The sequence below is a fragment of the Miniopterus schreibersii genome (genome assembly GCF_964146895.1).
Source record: "Miniopterus schreibersii genome assembly, chromosome: 5".
Classification (NCBI taxonomy): Eukaryota; Metazoa; Chordata; class Mammalia; order Chiroptera; family Miniopteridae; genus Miniopterus; species Miniopterus schreibersii.
Window position 1 is genome coordinate 1923619 of NC_138106.1, and position 25384 is coordinate 1949002.

Below are 25384 nucleotides of genomic sequence, written 5' to 3' on the forward strand. Positions count from 1 at the left end.
CTGGCTCTGTGAGCTCGTTCTGGGCTCTGTCTCCGAGGGCCACGCTCTTCCTTTGAGCTGTTAGTCCTGCAGAATTCAGCACCTCGCCTTGTTCCGCAGTCACTGCTTCTGGCCTGAAGCTCTGCCCCGCTTACCAGGAAAGGGCCTTTGGAGTGGAAAGTGTGTATTAAGTTTCTTTCTCCATTACATAGGGCTTGGCACACAAAGGACACCAAGTAAATTCTTGGTTACATAATTTTTGCAAATTGAAATAACATTCTCGAATGTGCTAGTGGAAGTTAAATGGCAAGAGCAAGACTGCCCCTTTCTCACAAGTCAGACCAATGTTCTGAGGCCAGCGAGTCTTCCAGTGACTGATTTAAACAGATTTTTATTTTTATTTGATCCAAGATATTTAAAATGTCTCATTTCAAAAAAATACTACCCTGGTCTCCAGGTATAAGTTTTATGAATGACTTCAGTTTGGACAAGGAGCAGCTTTCTGTGGAAGGCAACTCTTCCACCCCACCGTCGCCAGGGAGGGGAGGGGACAGAAGAAATGACTTATAGCATCGTCACCACTCCATTGCCTCTGTCATCAGCATCCTCAATAATGCATATTTTTTGCGTGCCTACCATATAGTGAGCTTATAGAGAGGTGTAAATCTGTGACTGCGACGTTTACAATCTACATGTGAAAAGGGACAGGCACAGGGATGCCGATCATGTCCCACTAGAGGAAAGAAGACGACTTTCTTCCTTGGTTTGAAAAATAACCGTCCCCAAGGAGAGACCCAGCACGGCTCGCGAAGGAACAGGGGGCCTCCCGCGCTGTGGATGCAGCAGGCTCTTGTTCCTGCTTTGGGCAGGAAGGAAGGGTTGACTGCTCACTGCCTTGTGGTGACCAGGTCCTGGTGATGAGCTTTAGGAGCCTCAGTTTTCAAGGTAGGCCAGTAATTGCTGATGTTGGTTGACAGGTCCCATCACCCTGCGGGTACACGTGACACTGTATTTCCTGCTCTGCTGTGACCAAATCCCACAAACTGAGCAGCTTAAATGGTGAAAATGGAATCTCTCCCAGCTCTGAAAGCTGGAAGTCCAAGGTCAAGGTGTGGGCAGGGCTGGTTCCTTCTGAGGCTGTGAGGAAGGATCCCCTCCACCCTCTCCCCCAGCTGGCTGTCTTTGACCTTGTTGGTCACGGTGGCCATCACGCCTGTCGTCACAGGAGATTTCCTTGTGCCCTTGCCCCCAGCCCCCTGCTAAGTCTCTCCCTGGCATTTCTGAGTGAGCAGAGCTGTTCTCAGGCCTGCCTGTCAAATGCTGCTTGCTCTCTGCTGTGCCAGCGTACCTGCCACTTCCCCTGGGCACAGTTGACTCCCCAGCACCAGCACTGTGCTGTGGGTCTCTGGGTCTGTGACCACCTGGCATGTTGGCACTGGGTCTAAAAGAAGAAAGAGCCGTGGAGAGCAGATGTGAATCTCCGCGGGGCTTTGGGTGCTCTGGCAGTCTGCGTGGGGAGGGGGTGCCCCTGTGTGTATGTGCGCACATGTGTCGTGCATGTGCGTGGCATGCATATGGCATGTTATCCTAGGGCTTTCCCTCAGATTCCTAGTCTAAGAGTGCCGCTCCTGGCCTCACTCAGCATAGTAAGTTTCATGTATTTTTGGCCATGGAACTCTTTCTTCACGTGGTCTTTGAGCGAACACGGGCTCTGGGCCATATCATCTGGATTTCAGTCCTGGCTTCTCCATGTGTCAGCTGTGTGAGCAAGGTCATCTCTGAGTTGGGCAAACATTGTACTGAATGCACAGTGTTTGGTAAGAGCAGGCGGGTTGGTGCCTGCAGAGTGTTTGGGGCACTGTCACATGTTGCTTCTGGTCAGGTAGGTGAGGCGTGAGTTCTCAGGTCTTTAGTGAGGTCCCTTCTGCCTTCAGACATGCCCTTGGGTCTCCTTCAGGAACCCCACAGACCCCACAGAGCCCCTAGGGAAGCCAGCAGGAAGTCAGTGATCCCATAACTGCCTCCAGCCAAATAAGCTACTCTCTGTAATAGCCCATCTCAGTAGCAGGAGCGAGGATGGGATCCCTGACTTCACTAGGAGGGTCAGTGTGGGCAAGCTTCAGACAATCAGGGCAAACTCTCTTTCTGTTTGATTTCACACTGGCCCAGGGATTGCTGAACCAAACACCAGCCTTTCCCTGGCTGGCAGGCAGACAGGGACGCACTGTGGACAGTGGTGCTCACACTCTGGGGGCATCTGAAGTCTCCAGAGGCCCGTCAAAGCCCAGAGTCCCTGGTTCTGCAGGTCTGGGATGGGGCCTGAGAACTTGCCTCTCAAACATGCTCCCAGGGTATGAAGATGGTGTTGGTCTGGGGCCTCCTCAGAGACCCTGCTGTGGGCAGAGCTGCCCTTGGCAGAGTTTTGGGTAGAGGGGGGTTCAGGTGTTCATCCATGAATTTTTACTGATCCTGAGGGACTTTGAGACCACAGATAAGAAGTGAAGTTTTATTTTTTAAACAGGTATTTAGATGTCAAATGTATGCATGAACCAGAAAAGTTCCTTGTAGTTTACATTCTTCTAGGCCAGACTGTCCTTGATTAATTTTAGCCGAAAACTTCTTCAGGACAAAAGAGAAAATTCGGTTCCTCTGAGGCCACCAGGCGTGACTCACCCGTGAGGGATGTGCTCGCAGCTTAGGGCCATGCCCACTCATTCCTTTGTTCCTTTAAGGATTCAATTGCAAGATACCGACATTAAAATGCAGGCATCTGGGGATTAACCAATTAATGAAGTCAAATGAACAAAAGACATTTTTTGAAGAATGGCTGGGAGCTGTTTGGTGGGCGGAGGCGCAGCGAGGACCTTGCTGTGCGGAGCGGCGCCTTTATCAGCGGCCCAGGAGGCGCGGGGAAGGCTGCAGGCTCCGCGATACTCTCCTTGCGAAACACCCGGACCTCACCCTCCGCAGATGTTCCAGATAGACCGGGGGATGAACAAATCGAAGATGAAACTGCGGTGGCATCTCAATACACAGATGGTCTGATAGGAAGGAAGGAGCAAGCAGGACAGGCGCCCCGGCCGCGCCGTTGCAGCGGCGTCGGGGAGGACGGCAGGCGTCGGCTGGGCTGGCTACCTGCCGGCGGAGCGTGGAGGCTACGGTTACAGCTCAGCCGTGACTCCTGGGGGCGTCAGGGCCGGGGCGGAGGAGACAGGACATGCGCGACCACCTGTGGACAGTCAGGGCGGGACAGCCTGCGTGAGCGACGCCGGTGACAAGGTGCCCCGGCCCCAGCTGTGACCTGGCCGGGCGTTGGCGGCTCACGGGGAAGCGACAGCCTGCGGGCTGGAGGCCCGAGCTCAGAGCCCACCGAGGTGCCAGGCCACAGACAGTGCAGTGGGTACAGCGTGAAGAAGCTGTCGCCACAGATACGGGCCTGCACGGATGTGTCTCTTCCCAGTGTTTGCTGGGAAACATTCCCAGGCCCGCCTCAGCCCTCCCGTGGCAGGGATCTTTGAGATCTGCATCCTTACGGGCAGCCGGGCATCCCATGGAAGGCGCGTGGGGAGAGCGAGGCTCCCTGGGGCCCGGTGTGTCCTGACCAGCAGAAGGGACAGACTCCCGGGCAGGGCTTGTTAACACGGGGCCCAGCCGCACCTGCCCTGCTGCTAGCACAGCAGTTCCAGCTGCACTCAGTCCGCATGAGAATCACTTTCAAACTGGATTTGAAAATAATTCCAATCCTAAAGACAAGTTGCAAAAATAAAAATAATACAGAGAGCACATTTATACTCCTTACCACACACATTTGTACCCCTTTTTGCTTTATTCTCCCCCCCCACACGTACACACACGTGCACACAGGTGCACACACGTGCACCCCCCCCCCCCTTCCTCTGAACTGTTTGAGTATAACTGACAAGCATCCTGGCCCTTTACTCCTAAATTCTTCACCATGTCACTTCCTAAGAACAAGGATATTCTGTTACAACACCATCGTACGGTTACCAACCTCAGTAAATTTGACCTTGATAAATGTCTTATCTAATCTGCCATTTCGTTCCAATGTTGTCAGTTGACCCAGTAATGTCCTCCGAGCGTTTTCCTCTCTGCGCTGGGTCCCTCTCAGGTCAGGGGTGTATTTAATCGTCCTGTCTCTTTGGCCTCCCTGTGTGACCTGGGATATTTCCACAGGCTTTCTTTGTGTTTAAGACATGCACATTTTGGGGAATCCGGTCGGCTGCACCCCACTTTTTTAGGTAGAATATGTCTCATTTGGGCTTCTCTTGTGTTTCCTTGTGATCCGACCAGATCGTTTATCCCACTTTGAAATACTCGGGGGATGTCTCGTCCTTAGGATACCGTATCTGGGGACACTCAGTGGCCATCTAGTCCCACTGGTGATGTTTGTATTGTTGCCTGGTTAGAGTAGCGCTCGAAATCTCCACTGTTTAATTACTATTTTTTTCTCCCTTGCAACTAACAAGCAGTCAGGGAGGTGACGCTGAGAGACCACGCAGATAGGCCGTCCCTCCTTCCCCGGGTTAGCATCCCTGCTGCTTCCGCGCGACCGAGGCTCTGCTGTGATCATGCAAATGCTGACGACCTGCTCCTGAGCTCCCTCTCTGTCTACCAGTCATCCTGCTGTAGGGCCCAGCTCCTCTCCCGTCTCCTCACCTACCATCACCAGCATGGGTCAGGGATTCTTTAAAAAAAATTTTTATTGATTTTGGGAGAGAGAGAGAGAGAAACATGGATTCGCTGCTCCACCTAGTCCTGCGCCCACTGGTTGATTCCCGAACGTGCCCCACCCAGGGACTGGACCGGCAGCCTTGGCGTGTGGCACCGACGCTCTGACCAGCTGAGCCACCTGGCCGGGGCTGCAGAGTGGGTTCTTGCCTGTCAGTAGTTTATCACTCCACCTCCCTGTCCAGTGTCTGAATTGTCCCAGGTTTGGCCAGCGAGAGCCCCCTCAGGTGACTCGTGCCCTTGTGACGTGGCTCGGTCATTTCTCTGGCACTTTCTTACTGTGTAGCTCGCCTTGAGCCCCTGCTGCCCCAGCCCTGGAATTCGCTGTTCTCTGGACCCGTGGTTTATTTTAGGGAGGAAATCTGGGGAATGGTGCCGGGAACTCTGAGTGCCAGGTGTGCTCACGGCTTCCAGGCATCTTGGGTCCCACTTGCAGTGGACAGAGACGGGAGTGATGTACATGTGTGCGTACACATTTAACTGCATGGACACGTGCAAGGTCACGTGCTGGATCCCAGGCTTGGGCTACAGCACAGCCAAGAAAAAGCTCCGCCTCCAAGTACCTGTAGGCTGGTGACAGGTAAATGGTCTAAAGTCTTCTGGGTGCAAGAGATGGTGGAAGACACAGGGAGAAATAAAAAAATAAATCTTTATTTCAGAAAAATAGATGTAACTCAGGAAACCAGTGTGGAAAGTGCACATTGATCTGTATCATCTGCACCTCCCCTGCCAATTTTAGGTTTTATTTACTTATAAAAATGGTCTGTATTCCAGGTGTACACAGATGACTTGCTGACATGGCCAGTGTACGCTTGATGACTGCCACACATGGCTACTAATCCTTGCTGAGATGAGGGAATAGGTTTTCCTTCTCGTTTGCGCCAGCTTCTGGGCGTGCTGGGTGGACCCCTCAGCGCCTGCTGGCGCCGGGCTGAGCCGAGGTTGATGAGTCCTGTCTCTTCCTGGGCGACCTGAGCGATCAGTGTCGCTGCAGCTGCTTGTAGCAATTAGAACGCATTGTGTACAAAGACCTGAGTGTTGACTGAACCAATTAAAAGATCAATTAGTGCAGAGTGCGTACTGGGGAAGTGGCTCTCTGCCCTGTGACAGGAGCAGACACTCCATCCATGCGTCGGGCTGCCGACGGTCAGGGTATGTGTTCTCTTTCTTAACTCTCCCCTTTAAAATGCCCTGTAGGTTGGTAAACGTCCAGTGCAGGTATTTCATCAATGGGCTAAGAGAACGAGATGGCTTTTCTGGAATTAGTGTTTTCATGTATACTAATTAAATGGACTGCTGGTGATTCATAGAATTTATAGTAACGAAATGATCATAATTAAGTAAAAATAGTAAAACAACACTGAATATATGTAATTACTCTGTTTTATTTTTGGCTTTGATATTCTTCATTCAGAAAGGTTGTATATGGTTTGGATTTCGTATGATTGTTTTTATAACCAAAAAACCCTAGTTTATTTTCAATTTTTCTTCCTATACTGGGATTTCAGCACATGTGTACCACAAACTGTGTGTAAAGCTTTGAATGTAATGGATCTTGTGACATAGTTTTATAGACCATGGATGGAGTGACGATGGAATACACTGAACTCCCAGATTCCTAAGGTACAGAGCTCCAGGAATGGGCTTCTCAGGATGTGAAAGAAAATTGACCCCAGGAGAACGTTGAAGGTGTGAGTGTTACAGACTGTACTTAGCAGGTGTGTGCAAGTAGCAGACAACAGAGGCTCTGCCTGAAGCCCAGGGCACAGTTCTGGCCCTTTGGTGGAAGCCAGGACTAGTTATGTTGGTTATGACTGTGGGTGACCGGGAAGGGAGTCTTCTGCTCCATGACCCCTTCTCTGCGTCCTGCAACCCTGCCAGGTCCCCAGAGAGACGTCCTGAGAAGAGGCAGGGAAATCACAGGGTGTGTATGTCCAGGCTTAGGGGAAAAATCTCGCTAAGGAAGGTCTATCCTTGGTGGGTTAAGCTGGACGAGAGGTGACCCAGGAGAACTTTTGTCTGGACCGAGGCAGGTCACCAGCCTGTCACCTGGTCCTGCCCCATTTCCTACTTGGCTCTTTCTTATTCTGGAGGCCCCTCCCAAAGGGGAGGCATCTGCAAGTCCGTCTCACTTCCCAGCCACATGGATTCCTGAGGGGGACAATTCAGGAGGGAGTCCAAGAGAGGAACTTCCTGGGAGAGCACCCAGGTTGATGTCCTAATGTCCACCCCCCCCCAGATCTCTACCCCAGCCATCATGGCTCAATAACATCCCTCACAAGGACAAGTCCTGTGCTCCTCCCTGTGGATGTGATGTCAGGAGGAGCTATAGGCATTACTGGGGGCCGGAGTATCTAGAAGACGGATTTTCATTCAAGGGTTGTGACATAAGGTGGTGTTTGATGGAGCTTCATACATAGCATATTCCCCAGAGTTCTTGGTTATGGACAACAGGATTCAGTGCAGCTAATTTAAGTTGCATAAGCTCCCTGGTACTGGGTAGTTTGTGGAAATTCTAAGAGGTTCATAAAACTCTGCTGGTGTGCAAAACATCTGGGAGAACCCGCTACGCCCTGGGGTCATTCTAGCCGAAACCTCATTGCTCCTACTGCTGGTGCCACAGCTGACTAAGAAGATCACTGTCCCCACCTGTGGATGCTCCTGGGCACTCGCCTCCGCCTCCCCTGGGTGCATCTGCTTGGGAATGACAGAACCCAAGCTGCTAGGGAGCCTGGGGAGTGTAGTTTCTAGTTGTGCAGATGGAAGCTCTGGATGGGGTGGGAGTGGGTGCTGAGTGAGCCCACCTGTATCTGAAGAACTGTTCCAGGACCAGGCTGAAAGTGGGGATACATAGGGACTGAAGCCATTGGATGGGGGCTTGTGAGAAGTGGACCTTGAGTTGTACTAAAAGGGTTCAGAGGAGGGTCATGGAGAGGCAGAAACTCGACCCTGAGGATGGACGAGTCTTTGCCTATAGGAGGTGCTCTGAGGACTGTGGCCGGCATGGGCGGAGAGTTCATGTTTGAGAGTCTTGGGGAGGCCACCCAGGGAAGACAAGGCAAGATCGTGAAACAGTGTGAATACCAAAAATTCAGGCCATCATCCTGCCGTGGTGAGGGGTGACTGGAGGCTCCTGAGAGCAGGCTCGCGGTGAGAGTGGTGTGTTAGGAGGAGTCCCGTGGTTCGAGTGTCTAATTGTTCGAGACATCCTAGAGGCAGGGAAACCAGCAGGGAGTCAAGTGCTCCGGGTGACAAGTGGCGACAGCCTAGTCTGGGGTGACAGCAGTGAGAACACACACGCACAGAGTGGATGTCAGAGCCTTTTCAAAGGAGGCAGTGGAGTGGGGGGGACCCGAGCTCCAGTGCCAGAATTTGCCACTTCCTGACGGTGTGAGCTCGACAGGCCTCTTGGGGCCTCTGTGCCGGCTTTTGTGTCTGTAGGATGGAGACGGCACTCGCCCCCTGCACGGTGGCTGGGGCGCGCTGGCAGCGAGGGCGTTGGGAGGCATCTCAGCCGAGCTGCTGCCGTTTGAAAGGAGGTGTCGTGTGCTGGGTGCTGATGGGAGAGGGAGGAGCTGCCAGCGAGGCCGCGGCTCCCCTGGAGCCGTCGGAGGGCAGGCGAGTGCCAGGAGGGAGAGGGCACCTCGGAGGTCGGGGAGGTGCCAACTGCCCGGTTCAACGTGGTGATGTGGCCGCGAGTAAAGACGCGCGGGGGAGCGGAGACCCAGGACCGAAGCCTCCCCAGGCGCCCTCTGTTCCAGAAAAGTTGTCAGAAGGGAATAACTAGTTAGTTTTCTGTGTGGTTCATTTTTTGTCTGTTTTAGGGTCCTGTCCATTTAAATTCTGCTTCAGCTACAGGCCACGACTCTGGTCTGTTCGTAGACTGTCGCGTGTCATGACCAGTTAGTTCCTTAGAGCGAGGAGCTGACGCCCATGTCTGCCCGAGACTGAGGGGTTCTCACGCTCGGTGCTGAAGTCGGGGGGCTCCTGGAGTCCAGCGGGAGATGGACGGTCACCTGATAGGCCAAGGAGGGGGCCAGACGGTGACTCCCAGATAACATGGCTATTACCAGAAGGGGGACGCAGGGGGCTCGTGTCGAGCAGGACGAACAGTCAGAACATATTCCACTTTTAGTAGAAGAAGCTCTGGAGCCCAGCCGGGCGTGGCTCAGTGGCTGAGCGTCGACCTAGGATCCAGGTGATCGGGGTTCGATTCCCGGTCAGGGTACATGCCCAGGTTGTGGGCTCGATCAATGACTCTCTCATCATTGATGTTTCTATCTCTCTCTCCCTCTCCTTTCCTCTCTCTGAAATCAATAAAGATATATTTAAAAAAAAAAAAAAAAAAAGAAGCAGCAGCTCTGGAGATGGACAGGGTCGGGCTGTGTTTGGGAAAGATCCAGAAACGTCTCACCAGGGGAGAAAGCAAGCTGCTCTCCTCAAAACCCAGGCCTGGTGGGGTTTGTCCTGCCGACGTGGGAGGCGCCTGTGAGAAGACCTGCCGATGGTCAGCGTCACCCTGACGGGGCTCCTGCACTTTGTCCCTGGGGGGGGGTGCTTCTGTAAAGTTACTCCAAGGAACTGTGTTTCCTCTGCATTCGGTGTGAGCTCACATTCACCTGGTTCTGCACAGAACCATCTTTCTGATTCCTAACAAAGCTCTGGAGATAGAGACAGGCCAGGATGCCCCCGCCTGCTTCTCCGGAAGGAAGTGTTGTCTGATGTCACTGGGAGGCGAAGGTGGCCCCCAACTGGGACCAGAGCTCCATCAAAGGAGCAGGTCCAAGGAGCACAGTGACCCTGTGTCCTGAACCGTCCAGAAAGCAGCCCTCAGAGCTTAGACCCCAGACTTCCCTCCTGGCCTGAGCTTTGTGAATGACCCAGCACCAAAGGGCTCCCAGAGCTGAGTGAGGGGAGGGTCACAGAACACCTGCAACGGCAACTGTTTATTCTGGATTTCTTTAAAAATCAGGCTTGCCCTGCCCTGGCCGGTGTGGCTCAGTGGTTGAGCATTGACCCATGTACCAAGAGGTAACTGGTTTAATTCCCCGTCAGGGCACATGCTGGGGTTGGGGTTGCGGGCTCGATCCCCAGTAGGGGGCATGCAGGAGGCAGGTGATCAGTGTTTCTCTCTCTCCCTCCCCCTTCCTCTCTTTCTAAAATCAATAAAAACATTTTAAAAAATTAGGCTTACCCTTAAAAATAGTTACCTGATTGTGATGGGTGGAATTGTGTCATCCCAAAATTCTTATGTTGGCGTCCTAACCCCCAGCGCCTCAGAACGTGACCCTATCCAGAAAATAGGGGCACTACAGATGTGATTAGTTCCATGAGGTCATTAGGGTGCGTCCTTAACCTAAGAGGACAGGTGTCCTTATAAAACGGGGAAATTTGGACACAGACCTGCAAACAGTGAGGATACCGTCTGACACTGAAGACAAAGACTGAGGTGATGCATCTATAAGCCAAGAATCACCAAAGGTTGTCCAGGCCACAGCCTGTGGGAGAAGGTGGGACAGACCCTCCCTCACAGCCTCAGAGGGGACCGACCCTGCCTGCACCCTGACCTCAGACTTCCAGCCTCCAGACTGCAAGACAATAAACTTCCTTTTTTTTTGTAGTCCTCACTAAAACGTTATTTTTTCCGTTGATTTTTTTCTAGAGAGTGTAAGGGAAGGGGGGGGGAGAGAGAGACAAACATGGATGTGAGAGAGACACATCGATTGGTTGCCTCCTGCACAGGCCCTGACCAGGGCTGGGGAAGGAACCTGTACCCCAGGCACGTGCCCTGACCGGGAATTGAACTGGGACACTTCCTTCGGGGCGCAGGCTGGCACTCGAACCCCTGCGCAGGCTGGCACTCGAACCCCTGCGCCTGGCCGGCAGGGCGGAACTTCCTCCGTTGCGCCCTTGGTTTGCGGCGCTGGTACAGCAGCCCCGGGAGCCTGATACACCGATAAACTGTTGTTTGTACATTTTCTTGTCTGAAACAGGTGGGATGCCACTTCAGCACAGTCTGTCCCCTGCAGGCTGAGTAAGGGGAGAGGTGGTTTGAGAGATTACTTCTAAACAAACTGGAAACTGTCATACAAACTAGGGGAGACCAGAAGTGTTTTTATCCACTTGAGTTAAGCACTATTTTTAAAAAATTGTGATCGACAGCTCCTCGTTTGTTTACAGTGGGATTTCTACCCGGGCTCTCGTCATTGGTGAAATGAAATGTTAGTTGAAGGCCTCAGAGGACTGCCAATAAAACTGCTGAAAGACCCTTTTGATCTCTTAGCAGCGCTGAGGACAGATACGACTTCATTCCTTCTGGAAAATGCTTTGTTCTTCTGACTGCACTTAGGAGGCGATGGGAAAGCGCAGAATAGGGCAGGCTCACCTCCTCGGCGGAGCAGAGCTAACCCAGCCCTATCACATGGAGCCGGGGGGAATGTGATCTTAGGAGATGTAAATAATTTTCTAGTACACTGGGAAGGGCTTTGATCTTCCTGTGCCCTTCTCCATAGCAAAACGGCCCTGCAAGCCCTGTTCCACTTGTTTAGAAGCTGGCTAAGTAAAGTCAGGGTCCTGCCGTTAGCACCGTGAGACTGTTTTAAATGTCGGATTCCGAAAGGGTAATGCTGGTTTTACTGGGGCCTGAGAAATCCCAGCGCCGGCACCGTGGATTTCCTTCCCTGTGTTTACTTTTCTCCTGTTGTATTAACTCTGTTAATGGACTTTAAAGGAGTCTTTAAACCCCGTCTGTCTGTCTGCCTTGGCGATCTCGGTTTCCCAGTGGAAGCTCTTTCCCAAGCATTCCTGCCGCCGGGTCGGTCCCGTGATCCTAACCCTCCCTCCTCCCAGTCCCGCAGCAGGCGAGGCTGGCGAGGGCCGCGGGACAGGACCCTGGGAGGGGTGGAGTCCGCGGAGGTTACCTGCTCATTCGTGGTCAAGGTCCGAGGCTACTCCGATGGGCTGGGGGCTGCTGCGCGCGAATCCAAGGAATGGTGGGGTCAGACCTGCCCTTGGGGAAGCCCTTCAGGAAGCAGCTTTGGGATGGGTCGCGGGGGACGAGCAGAGCCTGAGAGACCTGGCCGGGAGCCCGCTGAGGGGCATCAGAGGACGTAGATGGACTCAGAGGTTTTGTCAGCTGTATGGTGCCACATGTCTGCTGTGTCACAGCTGAAACACAGGGCAGGCTGCTTTCCCGGCCCGGCCCACCCTTTCCTGGGAAAGCGAAAGGCAGTGGTCTGTGCTGCTCAGTAAGCGATGAGGGAACGTCTCGAGTCGTCATTTGGCCCTGGGTGCTTCATCCCATCGATGTCAGTCTTGTTCTACGCCATTCGGGGGGGTTTCCAGGCTGAGAACCCTGCCTGGGGGTGGAAGTGAACCCCTGCACACGCGCAGGATTCCCCGGGCTCCTCCAGGTGTCAGCTCCCCCGCCACTTTCCTTTGCAGTGTCTGTCCGCCGGACACCTGGGTGACATCCCTTGTCCATGATGCCAAGGGCACCGACAAGAGCCAGGGGTGAGCTCCGTCTGGGCTCCCAGCCATGTCGGGTGTGGCCGGCCAGGGTTTGCTCAACACCGACGGTCCCCTGCGCTGTGAAGACATAGAAGTTGAGGGGAGCAGTCTGTTCTCATTGCTGGGGCACTCTCCCTGGGAAACACCCGCTCCCGGCCAGAGGCCTGAGCAAGAACCGGCCGGGACGGCTTGCAGGTCTCCACGTCCAGGGGCAGGGGAGGCCTGGCCGCCAGGCGTGACGGCATCTGTTTCACAGGGAAGGCCACCAGGTGGCCGGCGACCTCCCCGACAGGCGCGCTGCAGAGGGCTCCCGGCAGGGCTCCCCAGGAACTGTGCCCACGAGCTGTCCGGCGGCTCGGTCCCGAGGCAGCTCTGGAACCTTTACGCATCCTACCTGTTTGTGTGCTGGTGACGAGTGCTGCGTGGAAGGCTCCCGGCTAATAAGATTCAAGTCCAGGAGCAATTAGGCAAGACATTTGTGTCCCTTTTTCCTCTCTTCTTCTTACTTTTATCTTCTTGCGGCTGGAGAAGTTTTCCTCATTTTATGGGATATTTCCAATGTGGTGTGAAGAAGCGAAAAAGGTAAAAATAGTTAGGACTTCAGGCCACTTACACCTGTTCTTTGTTGATGAGAGAGCAGAATTCTCAGTGCGGGTCATCTCTGTGGTTTCAAAACGACAGACCCGTAGTAACAGGTTCACAGACACGCACAGATCTTGAAACCTGAGAGACGGAAAACTCTCTTTCAAAAAGTTAAAATTTTTCTCTTGAAATGGAAGTTCAGATACTGGCTTAGGAATCTTCCCCAATAGCATTCTAACTGTCTGCATTTTGCTAATAGTTTTGTTTTTGCTTTCCTGCATTTAAAAGGCCAATATTTACAGCTGATGTAGAAACACTCAGATGGGGCGAGGGTGGGAACAGCCACAGGTGTTGTGCTGGCTGTTGCATTTCAGGAACTGTGCGACTCTAATAGAAAGTGGCCCCGGGGGGCTGTCTGCTTGGGTGCACACCCGTGGGGTCCCCTCCAAATCTCACCTTTGCATTTACTCCCTCGGCCTCAGGTCGGGGATGGATGGGGGTGAGGTAAGGAGGGAGACTCGAGCCTTGGCCACATCTTTGAGGAGGCCACAAAACCCCAGTCATCCAGATAAATAATATTATAACACATTTAAAAATCTAAATTAATGCAGAAAAATCCGTGATGAGCAAAATATAAAAAAATCTAAATAGCCACAGGATCTGTGGCAATGCTGTGCCCAGCCCTGCTCAAGCCTGAGGGCAAAGGAAAAGTTGGGAATTCTGCTCCTGTCTTTATTTCAAATGTTGGTATTTTGTTCATGATGATTTTTGACATTGATTTTGACTTCTTAAAATGTTGCATTAAAATGTTATTTATCATGATTCCTACATTTATTGGCACCTCCTTCAGTTTTGTGCCCCAGGCTAGTGCCTCCCTCTCCTCGCCCTAACCCCAGACGTGGCCGTCGAGGTTTGCTCGCTCCCACGGTGCCCGCTGCTTCCTGAGCGCGGTGCTCATAAAACGCCCAGAGCCCTTCTCACCAGAAGAACTGCGGCCCTTTGATGCTGTTTGTAATCAAATGATAAACGCCAGTGGACTCCACATACAGTAAGGCTAAGGGTGTCAGCAAATTGCTGTTTCCCATGAAGGCTTCAGTTTTTAAAAACACGTATGACATGCTTGGACCATTTCTGTTGTTTCTCCGTTTTCTCTTCTCCCTGCTTTGCTGTGGCCCACGCACACCCTCCGTCTGCGTGGGGTGGCCGGCGCTGGCTCCGGGACAGGCTCAGATGTTTCCGGCAGCGTCTCTTTCAGAAGCCAGCAGAGCCCAGACCTAACCAGGTCTCTAACCGGAGAAATGGCCGTGCATGGGAACTTTTAACTTCAGCCTCCTTGGGTGTGTCAGTAGCAGTGAAACTGAGTCCAGACCTGCACGGGGTGACCCTGAGTTCCGCCAGCGGTGCTGGGCACGGGTAGGCTTGCAACTGCGCCTTTGCCAGGAGGAGCAGCCTGTCCCAGGGTGTCATTCCCGCTCCTCGTGCCTCCCCTGAGACCTGCAGCAGCGACGCCTTCTCACTGCACGTGCAGCAGCCACTTGAGCCCCCGCCTTCCTGCACCCCGCCTTCCTGCACCCCGCCCTCTGCAGCCGTCACTCATTCTGTCTGACCCCAGATTGCTCCAGACCGTCTCCACGCTTGTCTGGAACTCGCTTTGAAGCCTGGTGAGGACACGTTTTTCTAGGAATGGAGATGAGTGTCTTTTAAAAAGCAAAGTGAAGTTATTCATTTTGTTCCGCTCCTTCCTCTCTGTCCACCCATCAAAAGTATGGCCATCTGGGCTCAGAGGAGCCAAAACCTGGGACTAGGCCACACCTCAGGGAAAATGCCAGACCTGTCCCAGGTGCGGGCACAAAGCTCTCGAGGGGCAGGGGGGCTGCCTCCCGCTCAGCTGGGCAAACTCTCGGCTGCATAGTCTCAGCTTAGATTGGACACAGAGAGTGCGGAAAGAAAAGTTGGGCATGGGTATGGGTCAGAAAAGTCCCGAGTCTGAGGTCCGGCATCCTTAGAAGATGTGGCAGAGTAAGGGGACAAATAATTGGAAAGAGCACAGTCCTCGGGGACACTCTGCAAACGGGTGATTTCAGTCCCACCTGGGCCAGTGTATTTGTTTCCTGGACCATAGGACAGTCCATGATGATCAGGACGTACATTTTCAGAAACAGGATTTTAGACAGGTTTAAGTTAAAACACTTCAAAGAAAAAAAAAGATCAGATTCAGACTTTTGTTCTTTAAATTTCACATTAAAACGCTTAAAAAAGAGATTTTCTACTTAGAAAAACAGACTCAGCTCTGTAAGTATTATCTTATCTATAATACTCTTTCTCTGAAGATCCTAGACATAGAAAATGTCATTCTTAATATGTTGATTCCCAATTAGTTTGTTCTTTTTTTAAAGAAAGGGCAGAATGTTTTTACTTTTACGATGAACGTATAGTTTACATTTTGCTTAGGATGAAAGTATAGTTTACATTTTTTTGGTTAGATTTTCCCCATCATTAATCAATTCCAGACAATTAGGGCAAAACAAAATTGAATATTTAATCATTTAACTGAGTTATTTTTCTTCTTGCAAACATGTTCAAACTCTTGTTAAAGAGAAGTTGGAAGACTTACTCCTTCAGCTGTAAGTGTATATCCTGCCTTTCTTAAAAACAGGAGAAAACTGGGCTAGGCCATTTCTCCTTTAGAATTATTTTTGGCAACTCTGGAGGAAAATCTGTTAGCTTGTCAAGATGAATTTCACAAGCAGGGTCCCAGGTTGTGGAAACCACAGCGAACTACCCGAGATAAAGGGCCTTTGCAGAACTAGGGTTACCCGGTGTTTATACATTTATGTATATCCTGGTACTGTGAGTACTCAAAATATTTGGATGTTGTGTGAGCTGGAGACAACTTTCATTAGTTTGTTTTATTTTTATAGTAAGAGATGCTGTGGTGAGAGGGTTTCGAGCTTTGGGGGCACCTGGCAGGAATGATGCCCTGCTCTTTCCTGAATACTTTCTGTGGACAACTGTCCAGTTGTTTCTGTTCTTGAGTGTTATCCACGAGGACAAGACCTCGCACGAGCCAACACTGTGATTTTGAATTGACCAGTCAAGTTGTCCATAAGGCGGTTCACCTTTTGTTTCATCTGAATATGTGCATAAACGTGTTTGCTTTTCTTCAAGTTTCTGTGGGTCTTCAAGGGCTCACCTGTGGGTGTTCCTCCTTTCCCTTCACCCTGACACGGCGCAGTTTCCAGATTACTGGGGAGAAAGGCCGTGTAAGAGACCGTGGTCCACCCACCACAATGTTCACTTTCATCGAGTCGTAACTCAGAGAGCTGGTGTATCCTAAACTGAAAGCCTGAACCTTGGAGTTGGACAAGACTGAATTTGAACCCAGTAATCCACTCAGTGGCTGTGTGACCGAAGACAAGCGTCACCCTCTCTGAGCTCTTTCTTCCCCGTCTCTACAGCTGTGGTGGGAACTGAGGTCGTGTGAGCAGCGAGCTGACCGTGGTGTCTGTGCCGGCGATGGTCATCACTGTTGTTACTATCACTGCGCGTAATGTCAGGCCACTTGCGTGGGGAAAGCGATGCACAGGATGGGAGAAGAAAGCAGGAGGCAAGAAGCCGGGAGAGAGGGTTATGGGAACACAGGACTGTGGCACTAAGCAAGAGCCATCAGGCCGAGTGGGCAGGACCGCCTAGGTGAGGTGCACCTTCCTGGGCGAGGTCAGTGCTCCGCCTGATCACACCGCCGCGGGCCACGCTGAGACAACCCAGCCAGGGAGGGGTGGCGTGAGGATGGCGTGTTGCTCTGTGCTCTGCAGTGCCCCAGACAACCAAGCTGTCAGGTTGGTCTCTCAAAAAGCCTGTCCCTCTTTAAAAGGCACAATTTGAGAAGATCCTTATGGCTCCGTCCTGAGCATCCCAGCCCCCAGCCCCTCATTGGCTCTGTCCCCAGGGCCTCCCTCTGCAGCTTCCTCCGGCCTCTCTGCTGGGCCAAACCCACGTTGGTGGCTGTAGACAAAAGCTTCCCAGCCTCCGCTTGCCTCTCCCGCTCCTGTGCTTGATCGGCTGGTGTGTCTGTCTCCTGTCTGGGCCCTGCCCTCCACCCACCAGGTCTGTTTGACCTGCCTGGGTCTGCGTGGAGCAGCCATGGGCTTAGGAAAAATGCCAGAAGGTTCTCTGGCTCGCCTTCTGACCTGACACGTTCATCTTCTCATTGTGTGTAACTCTCTTCCCTTCCCGTCTTTCAAGGCTTAGGTTGGCTAATAGAATTCAGGCAGTTTTTTACCCTTACTGATTTATACTGATTTCTCCAATCCCCCCACTCCACCAGCCATCAAGACTCAGTATATATTTGATAGAGAATTTATTCTTCAGTATTTTAAAAGATTTTTGAAAAAATGGAACAGATTTTCAAATTGAAGGATATTTTGAATATTTTCAGTGAATTGGAATTAATTTTGACAAGGGCTGGGGTTAAGGATCTGAAGAGTCTCCTTGGCCATAACCAAAGAAATAGAGTGACCCAATATTCTTTTTACTTTATTAATTTGTCTTGTTTTCCTTTTCTAAAATTTGTGATAAAATATACATACCAGTTATCATTTTAACCACTTGCGAGTGTACAACTCAGTGGCATGAACACACTCACAATGCTGTGTAAACATCCCCACTCCCTACACCCAGAGCCTTTTCATAATCTCCAGCAAAAGCCCTGTGCCCGTTATATAGTGACTCTTCCGTCCCCCTACCCCCCTCACCCCTGGTAACCTCCGTTTATTCATCTGTTTAACCGGTAAGACCTGAACTCAGCTAGCCAACCAGGTATATTAGTTTTCTGTAGCCGCATAACAAACGGAGAGGCTTAAGGGACGTGTGTCATCTCTCAGTTCCCGAAGGCAGAGGCCCGGGCGTGGCGTGGCCGGGGTCTCTGCTTGGAGTTTGCGGGCTGCCGTGAAGCTGTGGGACACTCTGTGGCCCTCTCTCCCGTGCTTGCCACTGGTGGGACTCACCGCCCCGTGGCCGTGTGGCCGAGCTCTCATTCCCTTGTTACGCGATGGCTCTGGGCTGCTCTCAGCTGCTCGGGGCCGCCCCCCGTTCCTCCCCGTGAGGCCCGACTGACAGTCCACGGCAGGGTGGCTGTGCCTCCTTCCAGGCCAGCAGGAGCCTGCCTCTGACTTCTTCAGGGGCCAGCCAGAGAAAGACTCTCTCTAAAAGGCCTCACCTGATGAGGCCAGGCCCACTCGCAGCTGGCTCCAGAGGGAACAGACTGTCACAGACTATAGTCCCAGGATGGTGTCTCATCATATCCACAGGTTCTTCCCCCGTTCAGAGGAAGAGGTGAGACAGAGCATTGTGTACCAAGGAAGCACACCTTGGGGACCACCTTAGAGTTCTGCCACCACACCTCACAGGGCCGAGAGCTCTCCCAAGGGCTTTCTGATGCTGTGCTTTTAAGGCTTTGCAGGCAGGACACCGATACAGAGAATGTGAGTCCTCACCTCTGTACAGGAGCTCGACCAAGTCCTTCCACTCTCTGGGCCAGTTAACCCACAGCTGCACTCAGGGGCTCTAGTGAAGGTCTGAGAATCTGGTACGTGAGGGACGGTCTTGCTCTCACTCACAAGCGTTTGCTAAGCATCTATCTCCTCACTGAGCCTCAGGTGTTTCCTTAAATGACAGAAATTTGTTGTCCGGAGGTCAGAGACCCACAGTCAGGGCGCAGAAGGGCTGTGACAGTTGCCAGTTCTGACGTCTCTTCAAGAGAGTCCTTTAGTCATTTATTAAAAAAATAATTATTGCATGCCTACTGTGTGCTAGACATTGTTTCAGGCACTGAGGAGACTTCAGTGATCAAAGGTGTCAAACGGAAAGAGGAAGGGAGCATCCTGCGTGTACAAAGCGCACAGTGAGCCGGCCTGTGTGTGACAAATGCTGGGAGCGAAAACGTCCAGGTACCGCTGCGCAGGAGTGCGGGGCGTGGGGGAGCCCAGAGGTGTGATTGCCAAGGGTTGTTTTAAGTAAAACAGAAAGTCTTAGGACTCCCTGCCAGGCGATTGCCTGAAGTCACCTCTTGAAAACAGTCATTAAGAGAGCAAGGCCTTTTCAACATCTAGCTGCCAGTGGTATGTGACTGCGGATGAGAGGCTGTCACCTCCATGGCCCCACCTGTGGGAGGAACAGCTGGGTCTCCCGCACAGGCACAGGCAGCCACAGAGTAGAGGGAGCTGGGAGAAAACATGCTAGTCTCTGCGACATGGCAAGACTCAGCCCTCAGAGGCTTTCGAGAGGGTGTGGAGGACATTCTGGGCCTGCTCCTTTCCCCAGAGCCCCTCAGCTCTGGCAGTGTCCCTGGGAGAGGCATGGAGCCAGGCGGGTAGGAGCCCGAGGGACTGGGACATGACCTCCTTAAGCCTTTTATAGACTAGTTTATACACTGGTTTATGAAACTGTAGTTCCAGGAAATAGTTGACTTCCTAAGGTCACCCAGCAAGTGGCAAAGCTGGAGCTAAGCCCAGGCCCCTGACTCCTCTGCAGACTCTTATACAGATGCAGCACCCTTCCGACAGGGTCCCGGGCCTCCCCTCGAAGCCCTGCGTGTTCCCACCCACCCCGACGGGGACCCCGTCTGGCTCTCTCTGGCCTGTTGGGGCCTGAAGAGAGAGGCTGTACCTTATTTGGTGCTGGACTCATTTGCTAGGCTCTGTAACAAAGCACCACAGACTGTGTGAGTTCAAACAGCAGAATTATATTGTCTGGAGGCTGGAAGTCCAAGGTCATGGTGCAGGCAGGGTTGGTTCTCCCTGCGGCCAAGGGAGGATCTGCTCCGTGCCTCCCCCCGGCTGGCACCTTTCTCATTCCTTGGCCCAGGCAGGTCTCCATCTCCATCTTCTCGTGGTGGTCTCCTGTTGACTGATGGTCACCGTACCAATGAGAGGATGAGCTCCCCAGAGGAGTCCCCAGAGGAGACCTTTGGGGACACTCTGATTTTCAGAGGAAACGCCTGCACTCAGGTGGATATTTGGGAGGTGGCTGCTGAGATGACACAGAGTAAACACAGGACTTACCTGTGGTTCCATCTTTTAAAAAAATTCCAAACTCTAGTGGTCAACCCATGGGGCGTCTTGGCCAAATTCTCCCACGAACATTGTTCTGGCTCAGTTTGTCCATAATGTTTCATAGATGCAGACACAGAGGGAGGTCCTAGGATGTGTATTTCAAGGCTCACACTAATTCTTCTTCCTCCATGAAGCATTCCTGAGTTTTTCCACCAGGAGGGACGCCCCTCTCCTTTGAATTTCTGTAGCACGTACCATTTCTATCATGCCCAAATACCTTGTCGCAGAATTCATTGCGTTTTGACTGTTGTCCAGGAGAGTGATATAGGTGTAAGAGGGCGGGGTGGTCAAGGCATGGTCTTAGTGTTAGCAGAGTAAGTTTGTAGGTTCAAGGACGCTGGGAAATTCCGTCTCTGTCTTCAGTAACTGCTCTGACATCGGAAGTTCCCTGCGGCGGGGGGGAGTGTGCGCTCAGCAGTGATGGGAATGAACGTTGACTTAGGTTTGTGCTAAGATGCGGATGTCTGACACAACACCCACCCTAAGACTGATGTTGGTAAAGGAGGAGGGGGCGTGACAGTGCAGAGGCTGCCTGAAGGGGGGAAGAAGGGAGTAAGGAGGGAACGGGAGTCCCTGGAGGTCGACTCCACTTGCTCCACAACGTTGCTTGTAGCTACTCATGGAGGAGAAGAGAAGACGGGAGAGTGTCTCGGTCCCTCGGTTCCCAAGAGCATCGTTCTGTTCCCCACCTGTCAGGGGTCGTGTCCCTTCTTGTCAGTGTGGAGATTTTCTCTACAAAGAAAGGCCGGTGCCTAGGCGTTTCGAGTAGGCCGGGAGCTGATTGGCGTTATCCTGGCATTCGATCCGACACGGCCCCGAGAGCAGCCGCGCAGTGTCTGCCCGACACAAGGAAGGCAGCGCCCAAGCACCTGTGATTTTGTGAATAACTGAAAAGGGCCAGTTTGCTGGAACCTTGCTCGGAGGCGGGGAGTTGAGGGAGTTTTGTGGCACTTCGGGGCCAGAGAAGGGTCTTCAGGACAGCTCTGATGGACGGAGGGCCTTTGTCTTGTGCCATTGAAAACAGGTCCCATTAGGCTGGTAACTGCTGGTGAGGGCGGCCCCCGCCGAGCGCCTGGGAGGAAATTCAGGCCACCTGGCCGACCGAGGTCAGGGCCTGGTGAAAGGCGCGCCTCCCAGGGTGTCTGAGTGTTTGTTCTAAATCCCCTGCTGCCGGCGAGGAGTCTGAGGGAAGGGCAGCCACAGACCAGCCACAGACCTGTCTTGCTGTGTATGGCGGACCTCAAGCCTGGTGACTGGGACACGCACACATTCCGAGTATTAAAAAAAAGAAAAAGGCGCGGTGACCCCAGGAGGAATGCCAGGCGCTCGGCTGCTGGGCTCCGCCTGCCGTGCGCCCCGACGGGCACGGGGCCGAGACGGCTGCTCCCGGCCGCCAGACTGACCGCCTCATTACCTTGCCCACCTCTGCACCCAGCACGGGCGGGATGCTGCGCGCCCGGCGGTGAAGCTGGCAGCGGGCATCGGCATAAATTACCATGCGCTCGAACACTTGGGTGCTTTTCCAGCGTGTGTTCACAGGCCGTGTTCTGGAAATAATTGGGTAGGTGCTTAACAAACCATGGATCTTGCTCTTAAGTGAATTAAGTCTGGTCAATATTTTCTTATTGTGAAGGGCAATTTCCGCAGGGCATGCAAAATGCAAGAGAAACTAAGCTGCGATTTTCCTTCCGAGCTGTGTCTTTTCCAGTAACTGAGTTTTAAAACTAAAAAAAAGAGCTCAGGGCCAATTTTTTATGCAGTGGTAAAGCATTTATTTTATGGTCAGTGTTCCCTCCATTAGGCGATAAGTAAGACTGTCTTACGATGCTCTCATACTTTGACTCTTAAAATTATTATAAAATCATGTCAATTGAAAAATGCCACTAAGAACCTTTATTTTTAAGCTACTTTTTTTGAGGTATGATTGACATTAGAAAAGCTGTACATATTTAATGTGTATGAACTTGGTGAGTTTTGTGATAGGATCATAGCCGTGAAACGTGACTGCGTTCCAGGCCATAAACAGCCACCACGTCCAGAGGCTTCCCACCGTCCTCTTCATTTATTGTTGTTTTATCTAAGAGGAACATTTAAGGTGAGATCTACCCACTTAGCAAATTCCAAGTACATAACGCGGTGTTAACTGTGGGCTCTGGGCTGTGCAGCAGATCCAAGGACTGATTCGTCCTCGTAGCTGAAGCCTCGCTGCCTCTGACTGATGTGATCTGACATTTTCAGATTCTAAGAGTGGATCTGTCTAAATCCAAAATTAGTCTAGCCAGGAAGGAAAGAAGGAGTGTTAATGTTGTAGGGAAGGAACAGGGAGTTTTGAGCACTTAATTTAAAGCTCGAAGGGTAATAGGCATCGATTGACCAAAGCTGAGCTTTCTAAAACCCCTTTCATGACATTTTGCCTTTTTCCGTCTTTTTTCTGAAAAGCATTGACAAATTTTGACAAAAATCACACACTATTAAATAATTCAATCTATACCTTAACGTTGACCAGCCTCCTTGACACCGAATAAGATGTGCCAAATGAGCTTTTTCATTGGATTTCAACGAGGTTTGATGTGAGGTTTCAGAACTGTGTGGCCACTGGGCGGAAACCTGTGTTCTGTAGACTCCGCTGTCCCTGAGAAATTGTTTCCGTGTGCACGTCTGTCTGCTCGATCATTAAATGAGTGCTTCCAGTGGTTGTGATGGGCTTTAAGATGATTGTAAACTGCTGAAGTATATCTGTCTGCATATTCCTAATGTTTGTTAGTTACTCTGGCATTTTGCAAGAAGTAGTGATTGAAATGATTTTCAAAAAATATTTTAGATTGGTGTATTTTTAATTATACCAAGTGGAGAGTCTTTATACTTATTTCATTATGCCTGAAAAGTTGATTCAGTTTTGAATGTTAGAATTTAAGGCGTCTTGAAGAACATTGGCCCACCCCCTCAATGCAGAAAAGGGTCTGAAGGCAGGGTCATCGGCTGTCTTGCTGGAGCCATCGAATCGGACATCTCTGGCTGACCCTCCAGGCCCAGAGCTCTCAGCTGCACCAGCCCACCCTCCTTACTGACGTCAGTATGAGCCCCAGCAGCTAACACGTGCCACGGTGCCCCGGAACCCAGGATCCTCCTCAGAAGCAGGGCCCTCCGGTCTGCTCTCGGGTCCCCTCTCGCCATGACCGTGCTGGGTCCGGTCTGCTCTCGGGTCCCCTCTCGCCACGCCCGATCTGCCGGGGAGGAGGAAGGACATTTTCCAGGCCCAGGGCCACGTGTGGGCCAGCGTTAGAACGCCAGCACTGTCTCTATTGATAGGCATCGTGTTTGTGTGCGTGTATGAAGAACATTAACTTGTTTAACCTAAGACTTAAAAACACACTGCAATTCTACAGCCATGTTTTAAGAGTTTTTTGGGATGCTCCAGAACAGAAATGTCTGAGGCCTCTCAGCATTGAGACGTCCTGTTAATACTTGTGACTAAAGAACTCACACTTTCCCCCTGTCCTTTAAAACTGTTGGAGGAAATGCCTGTTTCTTTCAGTCAAACAGTGGGGCGGAGTCCTGGCTCCATCTCTGCCTGTCTCAGGGCCACAAAGTCTTCAAAGACGTTTTCCTTGATTTGTCTGAAACAGGAGTCAACATGCTTTTTTCTTTTCTTGTTTTTACTTCCAGGACACTGACATTTTGTGTTTCAGTTTTCTGTGTTTGGGTCTCATCTGCCTGATAACTGGTGCACCCCATGATAGCAGGCGAGGGACTCCCCATCTTTGCCAGAGGGGAGGCCGGCCGTGCCTGACCGTGTGGTGAGCGCCGCGGTGTCCTGCCCAGTCCAGGTGTTGGATGTCTGTGTCCTCCCCAGACCTGTATTTGAGACCCTAACCCCAGTGTCATGGTGTTGGGGGAGGCCTCTGGGAGTAACTAGGTCTGAGGGTGGAGCCCCATGAACGGGATTGGTTCTCTCATAAGAAGAGACAAGGAGAGCTTGCCGTCCACCGTGGGAAGATTCGGGGAGAAGACAGCCACCTGCAGCCCAGGGCCAAGCTCTCAGCAGGCGCCAGGTCTGCCGTGCCCTGACCTTGACCTTGACCTTCACAGAACGATGGGGAGTAACGCTTGTTTCCCAGGTGCCCAGCCTGACTGGGCATCGCCACAGGCACGTGCAGAAGAGGAGGGGAGGCTTGAGGAGCAGATGCGGGGCTGTTTCACATGCCGACGGGTCTGGGTTTTGTCCCACGGATGCTGACTGAGGAGGGACGTCGTGAGTAGGTCAAGGCCCTGGAAACGTGCTCTGATAGGGTCACACGCGGAAGATGGAGGGAGCCTGCGCCCCATTCTAGACAGCGGGTCACACTGGTCGGAGCTTGTCGGTAGGAGAAAGAGGGTGACAACTGGAGTTACTATGAGGGTAGCATTGATCTGTGATTGGCTTGGAATTGATCAGATCAGAGAACTACATTAAAAGTGACCTTATGGATCAGACTGCCCAGCCGTGTCCTGTCCCCGAGTCTTCCTGGAATACAGGTGACAGGTGGCAAATCAGGGTCTGATGCCCCGATGGCTGTCTTACCACCTCCCAATGCATCTGTCAACATTTTGGCACAATACCGATCTTTTCCTTAGCGTGAGCTGAATCTTCCTTGTCTTTCCCATCCCCGGCGCCTGGTTCTGCCCTCTGGGCTGGTGCTACACAAACCTACGTGAAATTCTCCTCGCACCTGAGGGTAGCTGTTCTGTCCCCTCGTGACACACCTTCTCTTTGCCGGCTCTAGTCCCGCCCTTCTTCCTGAGACGTGGCTCCCAGTCTCCCCGCCATCATGATAGTCTCACCCTGCTCACCTCCGGTTTGTTTGTTTGCCACATGGAGGGAGCCCCAGGACTGATCTCGGCAGGTACCACTCAGCCAGGGCCTAAGCTGCAAACCCAGGGGAAAGCGGGGGCAAAGCAGTAAGGCAGTCACACAGCCCGATCAATAGTGGGAATGAACGGCTCTGAGCCGAGGACACTGGGCCGGTGCTTCTAAACTGGCTCTCGATGGTGCTCGCCCCTGGTGTTCCTGCCTCGGAAAACCACCTCCCCATGAGGGCCCCGGCCCTGGGGGGGACTTGCTATCATAGTACATGCAGAGTGGTGGCTGTCCCTTCTGAGGTTGGGTTCTGAGGGACTGCCTGCCTGCTCTTTTCTCTGGTTTTCTCCTGGCTCACTTGGGAGAAACCAGTGGCCGTGCTATGGGCAGAGGCCAGGGTGGCCAAGAGCTGAGGGTGGCCTTTAACTAAGAGCCCAAAAGAAACGGAAGCCCTCAGTCCAAGAGCCCAAGAGGAATCAAGTCCTTCCTACGGCGAAGTGAGTCCGTGAGTCTGGGAGGTGACCTTTCTTTCGTCACGTCTGGGCCCACAGGATATATGATAAAAATAATTGTTGTTTTAAGGGACTGAGTTCTGGAGTCATTTGCTGTATATGTC